Source organism: Pogona vitticeps, chromosome 6, assembly GCF_051106095.1.
Source record: "Pogona vitticeps strain Pit_001003342236 chromosome 6, PviZW2.1, whole genome shotgun sequence".
In the NCBI taxonomy this organism is placed as follows: domain Eukaryota; kingdom Metazoa; phylum Chordata; class Lepidosauria; order Squamata; family Agamidae; genus Pogona; species Pogona vitticeps.
Window position 1 is genome coordinate 70,815,762 of NC_135788.1, and position 9,389 is coordinate 70,825,150.

The following is a 9,389-nucleotide window of genomic DNA, read 5'->3' on the forward strand; positions in this document are numbered from 1 at the left end:
CATCATCAATTACTGAAGAGTTACATTATCCACAAATTTGATTCATCGAAATAAAAAAATCCAGTTCCATTTCAGTCTGACTAAGCCATAATTAAACTCTTCTGGATCATACCTATTAGCATCCTGAAGGTGAAGCTTCAGTACTTGTTTTCCTTCTGAAGACCAGCATTATATGAATACCTACATAAAAGGGGGCCCATCTTTCAAAAGCCACAGAACCTGACTAATGGGAGGCAACTAATGCTGCTGATAGTGGAATGGCCAAATCCAATCCCATATCTATTAAGAAAAAATAAGTTTGAAGAACATACAAATGGCTTGCCAAAAACTGATTGTGAGTTTAATGAACACCAAACAATCAACTCATTCTTTTTCATCATATTTTTAAAACTTCTTTAGTACCTGTGTCCTTTAACATAAGAATTGAAGGGGCAATGATAGATCTTAAGTAAAAGTCTGACATGCCAATTCCAAAACATTATTTACCCTAAATAGTGAGTGAATTGCAAAGATGATTTGGGGGAAAAACAGATCAATAAGGTTTATTTTAAAAAAAGTGGGGGGGGGGAATAAAATATAACTTTATGTAAACTAGGAAGCAATAAGAACTACCATGATCTTCATTCCAGTGAATCAAAGGAATACTGGACAGGCAGTATAGGTTCAATTCACACTATCATGTACACTAAGGTAGGCTGTGCCTGTGTAAGTCTCCAAACAAGATAATCTGGTAAGGAAGAATTTTTGGTTGTGCTGTTACAACTACTACCAAGACAAGGATTCCTATTAGATTGATAAATGCAAGCCTGCTTCCACATATGGACTACTGTCACTTCACTACTGAGCTCCAGAGATAATGGCACTTATGAATTAGAAAAACAGTAATGGAAGCAAAGAACTTCCAAGCAAAGAAGAGAGGAAGAGTCAAGCACCAAAGCTGAATGATTGGCCTTTCTCAAGAGAGGGAAGGACTCAGAGGCAGAACATGCGCTTTGCATGTAAAAAAACATTATTTTCAAACTCTGGGACTTCTGCATATGAAAAGGACCCTGTCTGGAAGGAAGGACAGCTGTTGCCAGGCAGTGGAAACAGTACTGAGGGAGACAGATCAATGGTGCAAAACAAATCAAGCCATGATGGTTGCCTATGCTTCTAGAAAATCCTATAAAAATGATAGCCCTATTGTAGATTCCTCTGTTCCTTAAGTATACTTAAGTACTAGCTTAGACCAGAAGTAATTGCCTGGCCTAGAGGTAAATGACACACACAATTTGATGCATTAACCTCAACATTTACATTAAAGTCACTGCTTTTTACTCATTAAGGTATCTTGTAAATGAGAAGACAGTATCTTCCCTTTCTCTAGTAATCATTTTAAACATATGAGCAAAGCCAAAGCATGTATACACAGAAGAGATCTATGTAACTCAGCAACACAATTTAAAGTGATTTTTTTTGGAAGCTTTCCCAAATGAATGTTTAAGCTTGTTTATTAAGGTTTCCACCTCCAAAGGATTTAGATCCAGAAAAAGTCAGGATGAGCTAAAAAGGATGTCCATAGAACTGCAGAGGTAATATTTAGGAAACTGTATAATTCACCTGCAGTTTATTTGTGGGAAGCAGGCTAATTTGGAAACCCATTAGCAAGCATGTACTGTTTCAAAACAAACTCTGACCTAGTTCTTTGTGAATTCCTGTGTGTACTTCAGATAAAATGGGCAATATCTTGCTGCAGAAGTATGCAGGCACAACTTGATGTTGTACCCATGGTAGCTATAGTAGCACCAAAGCGGAAGTGCTATCCACAAAGCATTTCCACTGGTGCAATGCGCAACTGTTTGCTCAGAGAACACATAACTGATTGCACAATTGAATAGCACAATACCTTGTTGCTGGGCGTAACTATACAAATTTTATGAACTTTGTGAAAAGGATTTTGCCCAATTCAGCTATATTTATTTGTTTGCTTGTTTGATTTATATACCACTGCATTCATGCATGCACCATGCTGGGTGGTTTACAAGTTAAAAATTCTTCTATCATGAACTACATTCTAATTTAATGAAATTACTCTAGTACAGTGGCCAGCTGCCCTACACTTTAAAGAGCATATACTGCAAGCACTAGGGTGGTTCCTGACTGAATTAGTTGAGACTCATTTCCACTGTACTCAGTGGGACAATTTAGGCAAGACAGAACTTAAGTCAACTTAGTCTGCCATGGGAGACCACATTTAATTCTAAGAAAAACATATGGAAGTTATATTGAAGAGGAAAAAAATTCCTGATGATCTGCCATTTTAATCATTTTCATGTACTGATTGAAAATGGAGAAACAAGAATTATATAGAAACCAAACATATTATATTCCTAAAAGTATTCCATTTTTAATTTGGGCTATTTTGATGTTTTATATTTTAAGAAAACACTATCAAAAGGACATGGTAACTATGTGCAAATATTAACAAAATATCTGCGCTATGTAACATCTACATTGACCTAACACATTTACAATGACATAGCACAGATTAAAAATGATATAATTCCTACCTTAACTAATCAGTACATCAAAAATAATTGTAACTCAGAATAAATATTAAATAAAGAATTAGCAAACACTTGTTCTTAAACAGGTCCAGTAACAATATGGTTATACAAGCAGAAGTGTCTCAAGCTTTCAAAAGCAGTGTATCTCAAAAACATTTACATGCATCTTAGTTTAGTCTGTCTTTATTTTACAATATGAAGCAACAGTTAAAAAAATGAACACAGGTCTAGTCCAAAGAAAGCAAGGTCATATTCGAAGGGGCTCAAAACATAAATATTCAAAATACATATATAAATTGAGCATAAAGAAAATATAACCCCTTGCCACAATATAAATATAGGCTGACCAGTTTTTTAAGAATAGGAAATGTGAGTCACAGAAAGTTGGAAACAATTAGTAACCAAGAGTATTACGGAAATTCAAATTGCCTTACGCAGAATTATGTAATTGTGTAAACATTTATATTTGACAGATGATAGATAGATAGATAGATAGATAGATAGATAGATAGATAGATAGATAGATAGATAGATAGATAGATAGATAGATAGATAGATAGATATTTGTTTATACTGAAATTGCATTTAACATGCGATCTATCTTCAAACTACCTCACTGTTTGACATTATGCCACAACTGTATTTTGAAATATTGCGATTGCATAGAACGCCTGTGTCTTATTGATACCAGAAATTATTTCAAGTTCATAGTACTCTAATGATTCTAAATGTAAACTAGTGAACTTCACAAAATTGCTTCAGATCAGTGCATTCTTAGTAATGTGGTGTTTTCTAATAATTCAAAATATTAAAATAGATAAAATTATATATATTCTTTTCTTAAATCATTATTTTTTTACTATAAATATTTCTACTCCAGGAAGCTTTGTTTACCCCTTTAGAATATACCCTTGCTGTATTATACCACTCCTTTTCTCATTTTATTATTTCTTGCACTACAAATTTCTTCCACCTATTATCCCTGGGCCCAGTGCAAATGTGAACAATGAACTCTATTCATAACCAGTGAAAGAGATGTTTGACCAGTTGCCATTACCTGCATATATAGTAATGAAATGCAGTCTGTCTCCATTTCCAGGCACATGCATTTGCCACATTATACCTTAATCACTTCATGTTTATTTTATGTTTACCTATTTTTTAAAAAGGTAAAGTAAAAGAAGATGTTGTAGCCTGACTGTCTGTAGTGTGGTCCACAAAGCTAAATATAAACAGGACAACTGAACTCCACATTTAAAAGATCTTGGAACAATTTACACTAACAATGATCCCTGTAAGCCATGACACTTAAGCAGGACCCTCTTCCTTATTCATAGACAATGCATCCTAGCATATCTGATCCTGGAGGAAAACAGCAGAACATGTCCTTCATTCAACTATCTTTGGTGTGAGGCAGTGATCTTGAAGTAATTGGCTGGACAGTCCTCAAAAATGTAACATACGAATACAAGGATCAGCATGGTGGCATTGTGAATTGCGCTCTTTCTCCATAAAATAATTTCAAATAGCATTGCTCTTGAACTCAATAACTTTAACTCACAATACTTTATTAAAACATGTTAAAATATTTTTCTATATTTTGCTTCTGTCCCCCTCTCACGCTATTATTTCAAAATTAAATCATGTTGTGGCTGCACATCTAGTTCCACTTGCTCATATCAAAGGGACAGTATGTCATTTGATTCATATATCCAGTCAGAGAAAGCTGAGTTCTAGACCCAATGAGAAGAACTGAAATTTTTCATCTGAGTTATTAATACTGTTTTTGTCCCTTGGAGTTGTGTCATGCTGCTTTTCATACATGTACCTCACATATGCCCAAACACATAGATTCCTCCCAATCTCTATGAATTTTCTGGCAAACAGTTTGACACCCATGACTCATTTCCATACCCTCAATGTAAAAGTCATATTCTTGAAATCTGATAGCTTTTCCTCCTTTGTCATTCTTTATGAAATCACTGTCCTCAGCTAACACAAGTCTCTTTTATATGTCCAGATAATACTTGTTTAATTCTGGAGGAGGCAGAAAATACTAGAATAGGATATCAACTTTTACTTAACAAATAAAAGATTTAAAACAAAATTTCCAACTAGTTAACCATAGATATTGTGCATAACTGTCTGTTCTCTGAAAACTGACACATTCTTGTTCCTCACCACTGGTTAGTTACACTCACTTTGAAAATATGCCAATATCAGATTGAGAAATAATGGTATCCTTTATTCATCTGGGATTATTATTTGTCCCAATTCACCATTCCATGATTAGCCAGTCAAATATCCAAGTCTCTCCTGAATATAATAATCTTGCCTGGTAGTATTCACATGTACAAAAGATTCAGGACCAGCCGCCAGTGTGCACACACTCTCTTGTTTTTGTTCAACATACATGGCTCCATTTTTATTGTTAAAATTTGCACTTCTATATACATGTACATGGGAACAGGTTGCACTGAAATTACAGACTTACTGTCAAGTAAGCATCTGTGGAATTCTTAAACCCTGCTCAGGCAGAGAATCCTTACCTGTCCTTACTTATGTCCTTTAGGCCAAATTTAGTCAACAAACACTTATGCAAATTACAATATCCATGAGTGCTGGTTCGCATCACTGAAACATTACACGTTATGCAAAATATTTTTTTGTAATATTTAAGACAGAAGAGTGAACAAAAATGCTTTTACACAAAACATATTTAGACATGGACTAGCCTGCTTGTGCAGTGGTAGATAGAAGGGTGCCTACAAATATTTCGGATGTATACTTGAAATTTATAAACTGTTGGTGTACCAGGAAAAAGAAGAAGAAACTGTGGACCATCCTACACAAAGAATTTTCCAATATGAATCTAGAGACATTTTATTTACCCGCATCGACAGGGATATTTAGCAGTTAACTTTCTGTAAATACTACAAGTAATGGTGATGTATGGCATATAATGAAGAAATGTCTAAGTCTTACACAACATTTGTCATTTTTAACTAAAAATCAGCCTTCATGAATCTCTTATCCAGTCACAAGGATTCACATAGACAGGATTTTTTAATCATTAGTTATGGACTCTTCCACAATACTTTATTGATTAGCAAAATTACAATTTTGAATATGTTTGTACAAAACTAAAGAAGCAAAAACAAATTAAGCAACATCCCTATAAAGACCCACCCTTTCATCTACATGTTACATTTTCTCACAAATTATAAACATATTTCACTCAGTTCTTCCCCCCTCTACCCAACCTCTTGGAAGAGTTCCTAAAGAGATATTACCTGCAAACTGTCTAGCATAATATCATATGCAGAGTTTAAATAATGATCTACCACATTCTACTGACAGCTTTTACCTTTGCTTTTTTCTTTTTTTTCCCAGCAGCCATAGCCAATCATTGCTCACCTCTTCCATTATGCTTCTTTATGGCAGAGTGAGATGCTTCTTCATTAAGTAGCTTTACAAAGAGAACACACCCAAATTCCCAAGTGGAGCATGCTCTAACAGCGCCCATAGAACAGTTCTCAAGGTAACCAACCTCAGCTGGAAACTGAGGGCTAAGTCAATGTAAGATCAGTTATTGGCAAGCCTCATTTTGCATACCAGTTTGCCTAAGCTCAGGGTGAACACTGTTTAAAAGATCAGTGTAAATAGGGGGGGGGGATTAAAGGTTGGAAAGCAACCCAGACCAGACCCCCTCTCCCAAAAAAGCAAAATGCCAGTGTTATCAGTTTTCTATTTAAAAATACTTACAAAGTTGTTTTTCAATATAATGTGCAGTGAACAAGGTCTCTGAAATAGTCACACAGCAAAATGGGTAATAGTAATGGATGGGTTTAAACACAGCAGCAGTAACAGTAAAAGCACATAATGAAACACTGCTAGCTGATTTAGGGTTGGATGAAACAGTACTTTTCCAAAATGTTCAAGATTATTCTATCTGTACAAAAAAACGAGAAAATAAAACCATGCTTTGCTTGTCTCTAAAAATAAAAGTATCTGATGAATGCAGATTCTCAAGTATGATGTATAAACAGGATAGCTATGAAGTAACTGCAAGCAATGAATGCTACACAGACAGCTGACTGCTGATTGCAGAGGCTCAAATGACATACAGTAAGTTTCATATCTGCCAGGCATATTTTTCCATGGCATCATAAGGATGCCAGCCCAAATGTATTACAGATTAACAAATCAAAACAGAGCTCTTTAATACCAGGGATATCTTAGAAACAATACAACAATTTGACTGGGCATCTGTTAATTTTAATAACGTTTTATGGTGAAATTTTTCATTATCTTACACAATGTCTAGAAACCTGTGTTGCTACGTGAAATGTTCAGATAATAACCATGAGGGCAAACAGTTGCTAAAATTACCACACCTCTCCAATTTAGTTCTTAAACATAAAAGAAAAGCTTAGTTTTCCTATCAAATTAAAACTAATTGCTGTCCGTAGGGTGGTGGGCAGTGAGGAATATTTATTTTAACTGAATAGCTTAGTACTCTTACATTTGTTATGCATTTCACATACTGCCAGCAAAACTGTATTCCAACAGATTCCAAACTATCTACCAATACCTACACTATTGTCTTTCTGAGAAATTCTACACACAACACTTGCAATTCTACCTACTGACTAAAATGTTACACCTAAGTTAATTACTTTCCATTATCCGTCATGCAACGTGAAAGAGATACTTGAACCACCTGACTTAATATCATGCGAAATAGGTGCGTGGCTTGTATAGTGAGCCAGGGAACGGTGGCTCAGGCGGAAAACTTTCTAATTATCGGTCTCCACTGACATCTGCTTGATAATTCGACCTACCGGTTAAACCCACAAACTCCTACCGGCATCGGAAGTCTTCGGAAAGGCAAACGCATCTCTCAGACCCTAATGCCGACATGTGGAGAGGAACTCCGCAAGCACTCATTTCGCCTAGCCCTTCTTTCAATTCAACAACCGTTTGCGATCATTTCAAAAGCCACTTAACAGGCGAAAATACTCGCGACGTGTTTACAAATAAGCCTCTGACTCAGCCCCGCATCCGTGTTCCCCCTCCCCATGTGCTCCTTAGACCCACCCTGAATTGATCAGATCTAGATGCGCAGAGACACAACAAATGGCTTCAAAGACAGGACAAGGAAGCACACGCCGATACCAATGGCACAGACACACAAAATGCGCAAGAAACGTACAGATGGGTGTTGTGGATGCGCGCGGAGGGAGGCCAGGGGGTGACTTTACCTTGAAGGCACGCACTCGATCTGCCCCCTCCCCAGCTCCGTGGTGTAGTCTGGGGGCTGCCGGGGCTGCGGATGAGGATGCTGTTACAATACAACGCCTGTTTTCCTGGAAGGCATGGTGTACGCCTCCTCCGCCTCCGCCTCCTCTTCCCCGCCCGGGTGGGAGAGCCGCTGCCGGGGGCGCCTGGCTGCTGGCTGGCGGTCCCACGCTGCCCACCCACCCCGCCTTCACTCCCTCTGCTGCATGGCTCTTATCTAGCGGGCGGCTGAGTCCCCAGGTCCCCTCCCCGCACTCCCCTCAGAACTTCTCTCGAGGTAGCGCTTATTGTCTTCTGCGCCCGTTTTCCGCTCCCAAGCCGAGCGCCGCGTCGTCCTCTCGCTCTCCCTACGTCCCCCTCACAGCCCGCTTGTCTCTCTTTTTCTTTTCTTTTCTTTCTTTCTTTCCGGTCTCCCTCACAATTCCTGCTTTTCTTCGGGTTGTAGGCTCTCGCCGGCTCTCACCCCACCCCACCCCACCCGTCTCCGCGACCTGTCTTTTTCTCCGTCTGCCACCCTCTTGCTCGAGCCCCTTCTCTTTCTCTTCTTTCTTTCCTCTGCCCAGCGCCCAGCCCTTTGGCAGCGAGCGGTTGGGTGGGTCTGTTTCCCTCCTGCCACCCTGTCCCCTCAGTTTACTACTGTCTGCCTGCGAGCCCCGTCTCTGCCTCTTCTTCTCCTTCTCCCTCAGCCTCGCCTCTCCCCGCCCACACGGCGGGCCAGAGACAACGTGCGAGGCGCTCTCCCTCCTCGCCGGTTCCGCGCTCCCTGCTCTCTGCGCCTCTTTCGCTCCCGCTCATTCTGTTCCGGCGACGGACAGCAGCGGCGGCGGCGGCGACAGCAGGACCAGCAGCGCCTCAGCTGCTGACGCTGTCGCCGCCGTCGCGAGCAATGGTCTGGCCCGGACGGCCTCCCTTACCGCACTCTACCTCCACAAACCGAGGCACGGCTGGCTCCTGCTTGCCCGTCCGCCTCATAAATGTGTGTGTGTGCGGTGTGGTTTTTTTTCTCCCCTCCGCCGGCACGTTGTGTCATCCATTCGCCATGCACCCTCCCGCACACGCGCCCGCCCATCCTCAGCCTGAAGCTGTGAGACACAAAGCACATGAACAACACTAATAAGGAAAAGGTTCATTAATCTCTGGCAATTTCTCCAGCGTTCCTCCCCTCTTCTTTTCTTTCCCCATCCCTCCCCCTCAACAGAAGCCCTTAACAAACCAAAACAATTCGGTGCTATGTGTTTAAATATATTTTCCCCTGTTCTTCCTTCGCCTAATAACAGTAGGCAATTTTTCCCTACATATTAACAGTTAATTTTAAGGGTGGGGGAAGAGATAATCCATTGCCAATACCACTAATACCTTTCCATTTGTTGGAAGAAATTAACATTTTTTGTATTGTTTCTCTTGCAATAACAAAAGATTGCCCTTTATCTTGGAAAGCCTTGGCATTCTACAATATTACGTGGAGTGGTGTAATTCACCTCAGTTTCTCCCTTCTACATGCCATGTATAATGCAATGGGATGAACCCTTATTCAGAAAATGG

The 9,389-nt window shown here is 39.5% G+C and overlaps 1 protein-coding gene across 17 annotated transcripts in view; it reads right to left on the reverse strand.

Annotated features, from left to right (window-relative positions):
• Positions 1-7,946, reverse strand: part of ARPP21 (cAMP regulated phosphoprotein 21) — a 161,653-nt gene extending 153,707 nt beyond the window's left edge. For 10 of the 17 annotated variants that reach the window (XR_013537400.1, XR_012088470.2, XM_078377531.1 and 7 more), the window contains exon 1: positions 7,811-7,946. The gene's annotated coding sequence lies outside the window, so the exon portion shown is untranslated. Of the gene's footprint in view, positions 1-5,913; positions 6,187-7,390; positions 7,746-7,810 lie in introns of those variants that run through there. The other 7 variants (XM_078377534.1, XM_078377532.1, XM_073003823.2 and 4 more) reach the window with 5 other exon arrangements.
• Between the last annotated feature and the right edge of the window lie 1,443 nt (positions 7,947-9,389).